General features: G+C 35.6%; 1 protein-coding gene across 3 annotated transcripts in view; it reads right to left on the reverse strand.

The window, feature by feature from the left end:
- Positions 1–15,000, reverse strand: part of LOC115219237 (protocadherin beta-2-like) — a 141,895-nt gene that overhangs the window by 70,087 nt on the left and 56,808 nt on the right. The window lies entirely within an intron of this gene.

Raw genomic sequence — 15,000 nt, forward strand, 5'->3', positions numbered from 1 at the left:
GTTTTTGTTTTTTTATTTTTTCCATTAATGACAGTTCTCTATTCTGGGGGAAATTGATAAATACTATTTTCTGAATTTGATTAAGCCTGAAGGGAACTTGTCACGACAAACAAGGCTCATGAAAAACGCAGCAGGAGAGAGGGCAGAGAGGGAGAAAGAGAAAGAGAGAGAGAAAGTCAAATAGAGAGAGAGGAAGAGAAAGGGAGAGAGACAGAAGAGAGGGAGGAGAATGAGATAAATCTCATGCAGTGAGAAAGAAAATTTAAATAAGAACTCTAGAAAATGTCTTATTAATTAGATAAAAATCTTCTTTTAGGTTTTATGTTTTCAGAATTAAAACTTGTAATGAGTTTTATTTTGATGAGTTAAATTTTATCTATCTTGCTCGTGCGTAAATTTAACTTTGTACCATCATGTAGCTTAGATATCATTTATTAATTAAATTTCCCTAGCCAGAATTTCATTAGACATTAACAACTCTCCTCCCACCAGCACGAAATCTTTACAATTAGACACGACTCAAACTCAGTTGTAAAAGACCAAGTGTAAATCATAATAAGCAACCAATTCATTAGTCTTTTGGTGCTCAGTAGAATTTTTTAAATTCATGATTTAGCATATTACTTTGTTACTCTTATAGAATGGACGATAACTGATGTAGTCTCTAGAGTCCAAGAAAGATGGTTGTGAAAATTCTTGCTGAACAACCTGCATAGAAAATTTGTCTAAAGGTGCAGGTGTGGCTGTGTGGTAAGCAGCTTGCTTCCCAACCATATGGTTCCGGGTTCAGTCCCATTGTGTGGAACCTTGGGAAATGTGTCTTCTACTATAGCCTTGGGCTGACCGAATCACTGTGAGTGGATTTGGTAAGCAGAAAATGAAAGAATCCCATCATATATATGTATATATATATATATATCTTTTACTCTTTTACTTGTTTCAGTCATTTGACTGTGGCCATGCTGGAGCACCGCCTTTAGTCGAGCAAATCGACCCAGGACTTATTCTTTGTAAGCCTAGTACTTATTCTATCAGTCTCTGTTGCCAAACCGCTAAGTTATGAGGACGCAAACACACCAGCATCAGTTGTCAAGTGATGTAGGGGGGGGGACAAACAGACACACAAACATACACACGCACACACACACATATATATATATATACACACATATATACGACAAGCTTCTTTCAGTTTCCGTTGGCCCAAGGCTATAGTAGAAGACACTTGCCCAAGGTACCATGCAGTGGGACTGAACCTGGAACCATGTGGTTGGGAAACAATTAAAAAAAAACAAAAAAAACAAGATGCTCATAGCTGGAATGGTGTTTTGATCATAAATCTGCTTGATCAAAATTGACCTAGGGTTAAACAAACAAGCAAACAGTAACCAGAACTCTTGAGTAATGAGTTCTGCCAAGTTGTTTTGTTCCAGTAACAAACTATGTGAAGAAGAAGTCTTTGGTGGTGCCCCAGCAACCTAATACATTACAAGAGGCAGTGCCGTTCGTAATAAGTTTAAGATCTATAATTTAAGAACTAGATATTGTCAGTGATACAAATACATGTTCTGGAATAGTTGCTGATGTTTTATCGTCATTCGCTAGGAATGAAAAGCAAGAAAAAGAAAAAAAACTGGCAAACATTAAATTTGTTTACAACTGATCTTTCCTTAAGCGTTGCTGAATTTCAATGAATGATAACCAAATTATCATTGATTTATGGTGAATAGTGGAATTCGGACTAAGTATAATTTAATAAGAAAAGACGATATTTTAATGGTGACCAGCATTGCAGACTGAGTTAAGTAAAATGACAAATTGTAAGCTCTCAATACGAAGTCAGGGGAGATATTCAGTCAATCATTTAATAACAGTTCAATAACATTTCTTTCTTCCATAATGCTCTCTCTCTCTCTTTCTTTTTCTCTTATTCTTCTCCTCTTTCTCTCTCTCTCTAGGTGTCTGTGTGTGTGTGTGTGCATGTTTGTGAATTTGTGAGTAGATGTATTTGTGTGTATATATTACATATGTGTGAGTATGCACGTATATACATATGCATATATATATATTACATAGGTGTGAGTGTGTGTGCATATATATGTAAATATATTACATATGCATGAGTGTGTATGTATATATGTATACATATATGTATAAGCACATACTACATATATATATATCCATCATCTACATATAACTATATGTATGCATGTATATATGTATACATATATGTATAAGCACATACTACATATATATATATATATATATATATATATCCATCATCTACATATAACTATATGTATGCATGTATGAATGCATGCTTGCATGTATGTATACATGTATATATGTACACACACACACACACACATATACACACACATACATGCAGAGAATAGGAGATAAAGAGAGAGGGAGAGAGAGAGAGAGAGAGAGAGAGAGCGAGAGAGAGAGCGAGAGAGAGAGAGACTGAGAAAGGTATTCATTTGCAGAAATGAAAGAAATGAGCACTAAATATATTACCGAGTAACCGTTGGTTTTACATTCTATTATTGCTTGAAGTTTCACACTTGTAAAATACATGTGTGTGTGTGTGTGCGTGTGTGTGCTATGAATCGGGCAATATTTAGTGAATAAGGGTAGATGATAGCCTTTCTATGGAACTCTAGCTAGGCTGATTCTTATAGGTTAATGTGAGTCATATGAACACAAATTTTACAAGCTGAAAATGGCTGGAATATGAATATTGTGATGCAATGTAGGTTACCCAGTCCAGCCTCTGGCTGTCAAGGACAGATACTATAAGTAAACAGAAAGTATATATTATAATTTGTGAAGAAATAAGCTTCATCATCTGTCTTTTTTTTTATGATGATTCTTCTTGAGATAAAAATGTCCATGGCTTTATCTTTACTTACATTTGCTGTCACTTGAATGCACACCTAGATATCTTTTTTTTATCATAAAAGTTTACTGACTAGGGAAATAAACTCTTTTACTCTTTTACTCTTTTACTTGCTTCAGTCATTTGACTGCGGCCATGCTGGAGCACTGCCTTTAGTCGAGCAAATCGACCCCGGGACTTATTCTTTGTAAGCCCAGTACTTATTCTATCGGTCCCTTTGGCCGAACCGCTAAGTGACGGGGACGTAAACACACCAGCATCGGTTGTCAAGTAATGCTAGGGGGACAAACACACACACAAACATACACACATACACATATATATATATATATACATATATACGACAGGCTTCTTTCAGTTTCCGTCTACCAAATCCACTCACAAGGCATTGGTTGGCCTGGGGCTATAGCAGATGACACTTGCCCAAGATGCCACGTAGTCAGACTGAACCCGGATTTTTTGTTTGGTTTTTTTTTTGCTTCAACAGCATCTAACCTTTATTTTATATGGTCTATGCAGTATATCCTATCTTTCAATTTTACTAGCATGGAATTATTATCAAAGGTGTCCTGATGTGTTAAGGTTGTGTCATATGCCACAACATTATGTCTGTCAAAACACGGTCAAAAGTGTTGGTATCTCTTGTTTTGTCTATCTATAAGTTGTCTTATAGTTATCTATAAGTTGTCTATAAGTTATCTATAAGTTGTCTATCTATAAGTTGTCTAAGGCTGTGAGCTGGCAGAAACGTTAGCATGCCAGGCGAAATGCGTAGCCGTATTTCGTCTGCCGTTACGTTCTGGGTTCAAATTCCGCCGAGGTCGACTTTGCCTTTCATCCTTTCGGGGGTCGATAAATTAAGTACCAGTTACGCACCGGGTCGATGTAATCGTTTGTCTGTCCTTGTTGGTCCCCTCTGTGTTTAGCCCCTTGTGGGTAGTAAAGAAATATATAAGTTATCTTATGTCAAGGCCATCATAAGTTGTTCTATCTGAAAGTCAGAAATATCAGTTGTTAATCTCCCTAGCTAGATAAGGGGGTAAGTGAGCAGATTTGAAATCAGATTAAACAAAATACTTAGTGACATTTCTTCTACCTTTATGTTCTGTGTTCAAATGCTACTGTAGCAGATTTTACCTATCCCATTTATGGATTTGATAAAATACATATCAGTAGTGCACTGTGGTCAATAGAATTGACTTATCCTCTCCCCTGAAATTGCTGGTCTTGAGCCAAAATCTGAAACCAATTTACCAAGCTAGACCGGAAAGACTTCTGCCCATCCCCCCACCATTTTCTCCCAAATATGTTTAGTTCGTAATTTTTGTTTTGCCAAAAATCCCTGTTTTCAGATATGGAGGTGCCGGAAAATCGCCAAAATTGGCATTGTGAAATTTGTTCCCCCCTTTCCCTCCAACATCTTCAATTTTGACTTTTTCCCAACACTAACCCTAAAACCCTAACCCTAACTCTTGCCCTAAAACCCTAAAACCCTAACCCTAATCCTAAAACCTTAACCATAAGTACAGAAATGTTTTGAAATTTTTGTCCGAAACATGATGTCCATATTTATCTGCATATTTATAAAAAAATATTCTTAAAAAAAATTTTACAAAGAATTTTGGAAATTTTTTTCAGAATCATAATCTCTGTATTTTTCCGCATATTTTGAAAAGAAAAATTGTGAAAAACGTTAAAAATGAAGGAAATGGGGGTGGGTAGGTGTTAATTTAGAAATGTCGATTTTTGCCAAATTTTTTGCAGATTTCTATTCCCCGTAGCTGAAAAGGTTAGTTTGTGTCGAAAAAAAATTTTTTTTTTTTAAGGTTGTTTTTTGTTGAGGGGGGACGGGCGGAAGTCTTGCCACTAGACCATGACAATAAGTGAAAAATCTCTTACAAAGTTTCTGCAGCAAATTTACTCATCTTTGTAAAACTGTTTAAGTCAAGATAGTCCAGTAATTTCATATCAGTCAGTACAACACCAGCATAAGTGAGCCATATAAGTTTCAGAAGTTTTCACTAGAATTATGATGTAAGGCAATATCTTTCAGGCTATATGCGGTCAAGGTAGAATATCCTGAGAACATTATGCCGTCAGCCATCAATGGAATTCCTGAATTCCACACGACTCCACTGCAACATATAGGTTGTCATGTTTTCCTTTGTTGAATCTGACACCACAAATGACAATTTGTATCATAGACACACCAATGTTACATACAGTTTTTGCATTATGGAGAGAAATGACCCCGAGTGACAGGCATGAGCTGCCTTTATGTTTTCCAGGTACATTAGCAAAGGTGAACTACTTCCGTGTTTATACTTTTGCGCAAATGTTTTGTTCTCTTCTTCCATTTTATTTCCAAAATTCTTTGTAAAATTTTTTTTAAGAATTTTTTTTTATAAATATGCAGATAAATACGGACATCATGTTTCGGACAAAAATTTTATTTGTTTGACAAAACCTCAAGGCTGTCCTTCGTCGGATTGATATACAGTTTGTGATTTCATTTCCATTTTGTAACTTTCTCACACACACATACACACACACATGTATATACAAATATGTGTGTGGACATATATATATATATACATACATACATGCATACATATATATATATATATTTCAAAATGTGACCTCGTGTGTACCATTGGCGATTTTTTTCCTCTCTCTTCCCTTCTCGGGATCTTTCCTTCTCCTATGTTTCCGACGAAGAGCTCCGCTCGAAACGTTAAACCCTCCTCCTTTCCTTCTTTCCTGAGCATCCAATAATACTATATTTGTTCCACGTCCTCTCGTTGTTGTGTTTTTTTGTATTTCTCTCTTCCCTTCTCGGGATCTTTCCTTCTCCTATGTTTCCGACGAAGAGCTCCGCTCGAAACGTTAAACCCTCCTTTCCTTCTTTCCTGAGCGTCCAATAATACTATATTTGTTCCACGTCCTCGCGTTGTTGTGTTTTTTTGTGCTTTCTTGTTTGGATTAACTTTATATATATATATATATATACACACACACATGTTGACACATATATATGTATGTATATATATATATAGTTCAGTAGTTTAGTTCTATATTTAAGAGATGAGGAATTATGCACATTATTTACATTATTTACATTTGACGGATATTTGTCCTCATCTTGTTTGTTGTTAACACAACGTTTTGGCTGATATACTCTCCAGCCTTCATCAATGATATCCAGAGGTAATGCAGTACGATCGTTTCCTGCAACCCCATTTAATTGAATAATGCAATCATTACATCAATTTAAAATGTAGAGCAATTTTTAGCTGCGCAAAGACATAGAATGTAATTAGATTAGATCAGAGGGACACATTAGTATAATTTTACCTAAAATCTATTTAACTTCTTGGTGACTTTAGCTATAATTATACTAATGTGCCTATCTGTTCTAATTTAATTAAATTCTATGTCTTTGTGCAACTGAAGATTGCTCAACATTTTAAATTGATGTAATGATTGCATTGTTCAATTAAATAGAGTTGCATGAAACGATCGTACTGCATTACCTCTGGATATACTTCTTACTTATTTTGATTTTAATCACCTTTCTTTAAAATTGTATGGATAACACCGTACTAAATTCCGGTGCCTCAACTTAAGAACCATATTCATCTGAATCTCTCTCTCTCTCTCTCTCTCTATATATATATATATATTTATAAATATATGTAATATATAATTTTTAATTTTTAATGCTTAATTGTATTGCTTATTTTTAAAGGGATGTAAAATTAGATATATGATATTTTGAAATAGAACTTGAAGAGATGTTGGAATAATTGTAAAGCTGATGATTTCATATATGTATTTATATATGTATATATATAGGTATACAGTTGTGTATATGTATATATATATTGTAATCTTCCAATACTGAAACACGTGTAGTTCCTTCGCATTTATTAAATATAAGTATTAACTAAATTATGATATAATTAATGAAGTACATTATATAGCTGGTAATTTAGGTTATATCCTTTAAGTGTTATTTCATGATGTGCAAACTGATACCATGAGTTTACAGTGAGATATACTCAAAAGGTTATTTTTGTATTATCTGAAATAGAATACCCATATATCAATTAATCCCCAAAAATTGAATACTGGCTTTTATTAGATACTTTGAATATTTATAGATAAATATATAAATATACGATAAATAAGACCCCAAAGTACGATATGTAGATGCATATAATGCTGTAGGGTTACACCTGATTGATTTGGAAATTTGTTTTCCAAGTTATTTATATATATATATATATATATATGTGTGTGTGTGTGTGTGTGTGTGTGTTGTATATATATATGTATGTGTGTGTATATATATATGTATATATATTGATATGTACAGATATATATATATATATATATACATATATACAGATATATATATATATATGTGTGTGTGTGTGTGTGTGTGTTGTATATATATATATATATATATATACATATCTATATGTGTGTGTATGTATGTATGTATATTTGCTCGACTAAAGGTGGTGCTCCAGCATGGCCACAGTCAAATGACTGAAACAAGTAAAAGAGTAAAACAGAGTAAAAAGAAACTATGTATATATATATATATACACACACACACACAAACACACACACACATTTATACACATGTCTACATGCACACATACACATACATATACACACTTATGTATATTTACCACAATGTACCACAACTTGGACAAGTGCCATTTATCAACATTGAGTTAACATGAATTTTGCAAGTCCAATTTGGCGGAAGAGAAATCAAGTAGAGGTCTGACAAAGAGACCGATTCTGTTTTAGGGAGGAAAACTTAATTTGTTTAATCAGGTTTCTTTAACACCTTCACATAATTCCTGAGTAACTTTTCTGGATTTCACTCTGATGCAAGCAATAAAATGCACACACACACACACACATATATATACATATATTATGTTTTCAGATATGTGTGTGAATGTGGATGTGTGTGTGTGTGTGTATGTGTGGGTGTATATATATATACTCTTTACTCTTTTACTCTTTTACTTGTTTCGGTCATTTTATGACTGCGGCCATGCTGGAACACCGCCTTATTAGTTGAGCAAATCGACCCCAGGACTTATTCTTCGTAGGTCTAGTACTTTTCCTATCGGTCTCTTTTGCCGAACCGCTAAGTGACGGGGACATAAACACACCAGCATCGGTTGTCAAGCAATGCTAGGGGGACAAACACAGACACACAAACATACACGTGCACGCACACACAGAATATTCCTACTTAAATGAAACAAAGCAATTTCATTTCTTTAAAAATAGCCACAAACGATGTTCAGTAGCAAGTAAATATACTTCTAAATGCATATTACTTCACTTTTAAACTATTTGTCTTTATTTATTGTTCTGTCAAATCAGTTTGAATAAAATTTGCATATTCAAATTTCTTCTGCATTAATTATCACTGGAACAATTTTATGGTCACAATTGCTGTTTAATTGCATATTGTTAATCTTGAGAATTAAGTAGAGCTCATATTTCTCCTTAGTTAAATGATACCATTATGTAGTCATTGTCTACTTGACTAGTTGTGAGTGTGTGGTATGAAGCTTCCTTCCCAACCACATGGTTCTAGGTTCAATCCTACATCATGCTCTCTGCTCATCTAAAACCTTGTGGGGGGAATTTGGTAGATGGAAACTGAAAGAAGTTTGTTGTATGTGTGTGTGTTTGTGTATGTTGTCCTCCCACCACTTGACTGTACACACACACACACATGCACACATCTTTTATCTTTTACTTGTTTCAGTCATTTGACTGTGGCCATGCTGGGGCACTGCCTTGAAGGGTTTTAGTCAAACAAATTGACTGTAGGACCTATATATTTAAGCTTAGTACTTCTCTCAGTCTCTTTTGCTGAACCACTAAATTACGGGGACATAAACAAACCAACACCAATTCTCAAGTACTGGTGAGGGACAAAGACACGTGCATAGGTGTATACATATATATGTATAAGCGACATGCTTCTTTCAGTTTCCATCTACCAAATCCACTCACAAGATTTTGGTTGGCCTGAAGCTATAGTAGAAGATACCTTCCCAAGGCATCATACAGTAGGACTGAACCTGGAAACATGTGATAGGGAAACAAGCTTCTTACCACACAGCTACTATATATCATATAAATATGTATATGTGTGTGTGTGTGTATGTATATATATGTATGCATGTATGTATATAACATATATGTATGTACATATGTGTGTGTGTATATGTATATATATATGTATATATATATATATTATATATATATATTTATATGTATATATATATATATGTGTATGTATACGTATATGTATATATATTTATATTTACATATATGTGTGTGAGTGTTTGTGTGTGTGTGTTTGTGTGTGTGCATTATGTATTTATATATACATATATACATATTCATACATACATGTATGTATGTATGTATATATGTATGTATGTATGTATGTATGTATGTATGTATGTATGTATGTATGTATGTATGTATGTATGTATGTATGCATGCATGCATGTATGTATGTATGTATGCATGTGTGTATATATGTATGTATCTATGTATGCATTCAGATTTGAATGTTTTGCTTTATGTATGTGTTCTCATGCATATAACTACATATCTAGACATGCTCATATATACTTAAATGATAAACCTTTGTAAAGTTTTACAGACTTTCACGTATATCGTCATCATTTCTCATCCAATTTTTCATGCTGTTATCAGAATAAATCAGTTTTTAATGGGGGTCACTGACCACCTAGACATGCTCTTTCAGTTTAGCATTTTTTCTCAGTGGCTGGATGCCCTTTCTATCAATGACCACCATACTGAAGGTATGTTTGTGAACTGGCAGAAACGTTAGCACGCCGGGCGAAATGTTTAGCGATATTTCGTCTGTCCACTAGGTTTTGAGTTCAAATTCCGCCGAGGTTGACTTTGCCTGTCATCCTTTCGGGGTCGATTAAATAAGTACCAGTTACGCACTGGGGTCGATATAATCGATTTAATCCGTTTGTCTGTCCTTGTTTGTCCTCTCTGTGGTTAGCCCCTTGTGGGTTGTAAAGAAATAGGTATGTTTGTGAATTATTATTGCACCAGCACCAGAATGATTGCCATGTTCCACCACATGATTCCTTTCTCTTCAACATTGTCCAGATGTTTCATAGAATGAAGCCCCAAAATGTGTTTTATCACAAGGTCAGATTTGGAGAATTCCTTTTGCCTCTGCTAAGACTAAATAAAGGGTCATCTTTACCCTATATTATCTCCATTTGTTTGTTCATTAGCAGCAAAGTGTGGGCTTGGCTTTTGGCACATAGAAGAGGGAGCAATTAATGAGAACCAGCAGAAGCAAGTTAGAGAGAGAGGGGGGGAGATGGGCAGCTAGCAGATAATTATAATTGTTGGTAACAGTTTGATTTGAAACAGTCTAAGTGATGGGATAGAAAGGAAACAAAGTGACAGAAGAGGAAATATTTGAAGTGTAATAGTGCCATGAGAGAGGGAGAGAGTGAGATAGAGAGCGATAGAGAGTGTATGCTAAAAAAGATGAAGAGAGAGAGAGGGAGATAGGGTGTATACCAAAAGAGAATAGAGAGAAAGAAAAAAAGAGAGAGAGAAAGAGTAAGAGACAGTGTGATAGATGTCAGCATTGAGTAATACAGAAGGGAATAATGGAAACAAGAGAAATGAATGTAGGTTGGTGCTGGTAACTCAGTAAGAGCAGGAGTGGCTGTGTGGTAAGTAGCTTGTTTACCAACCACATGGTTCTGGGTTCAGTCCCACTGCGTGGCATCTTGGGCAAGTGTCTTCTGCTATAGCCTCGGGCCAACCAAAACCTTGTGAGTGGATTTGGTAGACGGAAACTGAAAAGAAGCCCGTCGTATATATGTATATGTATATGCGTGTGTGTGTTTGAGTGTCTGTGTTTGTCCCCCTAGCTTGGCTTGACAACCGATGTTGGTGTGTTTATGTCCCCGTCACTTAGCGGTTCGGCAAAAGAGACCGATAGAATAAATACTGGGCTTACAAAAAGAATAAGTCCCGGGGTCGAGTTGCTTGATTAAAGGTGGTGCTCCAGCATGGCTGCAGTCAGATGACTGAAACAAGTAAAATAGTAAAAGAGTAAGAGTGATAGATGTCACTATGCAATGTTGAAGGGAGGTAGACAGCTGAGGGGGGGGTCATCCTTTCACAAGCAATAAAACCCTTAGTTAGAGGCAAAAAATAGTCTTTGGTCACTTTGGTCTTTCTTTGTTACTGCATGTTTAACTATAGATACCAAAAGGGTGGATTCTCTGTCACACATGCATACAAGATACAAGCAATGTGCTACAATAGGCTTATGATGTGCAGACGTCTCAAATGAGTCAGCTATCATCTGACAAAATAAAGCACACTTCATACTAATATATTCCTACACAAATATATATATATATATATTTCTTTACTACCCACAAGGGGCTAAACATAGAGGGGACAAACAAGGACAGACAAAGGGATTAAGTCGATTACATCGACACCAGTGCGAAACTGGTACTTTTATTTATCGACCCCAAAAGGATGAAAGGCAAAGTCGACCTCGGCGGAATTTGAACTCAGAACGCAGCGGCAGACAAAATACCTATTTCTTTACTACCCACAAAGGACTAAACACAGAGAGGACAAACAATGACAGACAAAGGGATTAAGTCGATTATATCAACCCCAGTGCGTAATTGGTACTTTTATTTATCGACCCCGAAAGGATGAAAGGCTAAGTCGGCCTCGGCAGAATTTGAACTCAGAATGTAACGACAGACGAAATATTGCTACGAATTTCACCCGGCGTGCTAACGTTTCTACCAGCTCACCGCCTGTATATATATGTTTGTCTGTCTCTCTCCCTCTCCACTCACACACACACACGCACACACACACACACACATATATACACACAAAAGCACATGTGTTTGTGTGGAATGTTCAATCCCCCGCACACTGATTCAATGAGCAGGTAATTCAGTTGATTGAACAACTGAATCCTTGTTGAAACCAACTGGAAACTATCTACATACACACACACACACACACACATACATAGATAGATAAATAGATAGATAGATATGTATGTATATATATATATGCAGTGTATATGTAAGTATATATATATATGCAGTGTATATGTATGTATATACACATACATTTACATATACACATATACATATAAATGCATGTGTATGCACATATATATGCACGTATCTATACATATATACATATATATAATGTGTATGTATATATATACATGCATATATATATATATATATAATATATATAGATATATAATATACATATATATATATATAATATATATATGTGTATATATATACATGCATATATATATATATATAATATATATATACATATACACACACACATATATATATATTTATATGTACTTATATATATACATGTATGTATGCTCACACACATACACATACTTACATAGGTTTCTTTTGTTTTTGCTTTTGCTTTTGCTTTTTTTCCCCTCCCATTCTGGGCACACACTAAATTTTTTAATTCATGATTCCCAAAAGCAATGAATGTGATGAAGTCATCTCAAATGTTGAACTTCAAGAACCGTTTATACTTCTATATTTTTCACTGGAATTTAATTTCACTCCAGATTCATTGTTTACTTTTGGCATCACGCCGCATTACATTCATCATAATTTTACCATTATTCCTACTTGCTCACTGATCCATTCTTCTATACAGCAATTTCCAAATTCAAATAACTATTATATAAAAATCTATTTTTTTCTTTAATCACTTACGCTATTTTTCATTTTTAATGCTTTTAATGTTTCTTTTTTTCCTCTCTTTTTTTTTTTAATATTTATTTCATTCTTATTATATTGTCTATCATATAATTCCATGCAATATACCAGCCTGCCCTTTGCTATCTAATTTTACACAAATATAATTTTTCATTTCTTTTGCTTGTCTTACAAGATGTTTTTGCATTGTGTATTGAATAAAACATACTTATTATGCTCGACCAATTGAATTAAGAATAATAATTTCAGTTGCAGAAAAAAAACGTTTCTGAAATATTCCACAATATTCTAAAAATTTATATCATTTTCACAGTGAGGAAATTGTTAAGAGTGTGTTCATATTTTAAAATTCCTATATCTTCTTCATATCTATAACTATCACTCACAAGTGAGTATGACCTGGTGGTATGCACCATGCTAAGGCGGCAAGCTGGCAGAATTGTTAGCACACCGGGCGAAATGCTTAGCAGTATTTCGTCTGCCGTTATGTTCTGAATTCAAATTCCGCTGAGGTCGACTTTGCCTTTCATCCTTTCGGGGTCGATAAATTAAGTATCAGTTACACACTGGGGTCGATATAATCGACTTAATACGTTTGTCTGTCCTTGTTTGTCCCCTCTGTGTTTAGCCCGTTGTGGGTAGTAAAGAAATAGGTATTTCGTCTGCCGTTACGTTCTGAGTTCAAATTCCGCTGAGGTCAACTTTGCCTTTCATCCTTTCGGGGTCGATAAATTAAGTATCAGTTACGCACTGGGGTCGATGTAATCGACTTAATACCTATGTCTGTCCTTGTTTGTCCCCTCTGTGTTTAGCCCCTTGTGGGTAATAAAGAAATAGGTATTTCGTCTGCCGTTATGTTCTGAGTTCAAATTCCGCTGAGGTCAACTTTGCCTTTCATCCTTTCGGGGTCGATAAATTAAGTACCAGTTACGCACTGGGGTCGATATAATCGACTTAATCCGTTTGTCTGTCCTTGTTTGTCCCCTCTGTGTTTAGCCCCTTGTGGGTAGTAAAGAAATAGGTATGCACCATGCTTTCATTATTTGTTTTAGATGTCTATGTAGTCACGAGCAGGCATAGATGCACTCCTGGGCCTTCCAGTAAAACTTTGAGATGTGATAAATGCAGAAAAAGAGAGGGGAGAGAGGGGGAGAGAGGCAGTGAGAGAGAGAGAGAGAGAGAGAGAGAGAGATGTGCTTACAAATGCTGGTACTCATTTACAGCTGATTAGACTGGAATACCATGAAATGAGTTGCCTTGCTCTTGGACATAACAAGCTATCTAGTCCAGGAATTTAATGAGTGAGAGGGAGAGCAAGAGAGAGAGAGAGAGAGAGCATGTGTGTGTGTGTGGAGAGGAAGAGAGACAGACAAACATATATATATGCTGAAAGTGATGGAAGAGTGCAAGAGAGAGCATGATAGGTGTCAACGTTTGAGTAATACAGGAGGGAATATTGCAAACATGAAATGAGTTGCCTTGCTCTGGGACATAACATGCTGTCTGCTCCAGGAATCAAGGGAGATAGACAGACAGAGGGTATATGCCAAAAGAGATGAGAGAGCAAAGAGAGGGGGAGAGAGGGGGAGAGAGAGGGCTGGGGCGTAAGCTGAAAGAGATGAGAGAGAACAAGGGAGATAAGGTGATAGGTGTCAACAGGATGGATAAGGCAAACATGAAACAAGTTGCCCTGGTCTACGACGTAACATGCTTGTCTGCTCCAGGAATCAAGAGAGAAGAGAGAGAGAGAGAGACAGACAGACAGACAAACAGACAGACAGATGGTATATGCCAAAAGAGATGAGAGAGAGAATGAGAGGAGAGAGAGAGAGGGCTGGGCATATACATATACATATGAAACAGGTAAGAACAAATATGCAAGGCTTTTTTTTCTTCAACTTTAAAACTAGACACTGCTGGCATAATTTCGTTATATCTATACCCCACAACCCACGGAAATACCTTTAGTGAAGTGTCTTGATGTTGTCGAGCTATATCGAAAGAACGCCCAAATTATAATCTAAATAGAAACGTTATGACAGATCATAGAATACAATAAATCACCAAGTTCTTCCGTAATAACTCAGCAAAATTTGAAATGACCAACTCGTCAGCACTATGAGATGAGAGAGAGAGAGCAGAGAGATAGTGTGATAGGTTTCAACAGGAGGGGATAAGGCAAACATGAAACAAGTTGCCCTGCTGTACGACATAACATGCTGTCTGCTCCAG

This window comes from Octopus sinensis, linkage group LG14, assembly GCF_006345805.1.
Source record: "Octopus sinensis linkage group LG14, ASM634580v1, whole genome shotgun sequence".
Classification (NCBI taxonomy): Eukaryota; Metazoa; Mollusca; class Cephalopoda; order Octopoda; family Octopodidae; genus Octopus; species Octopus sinensis.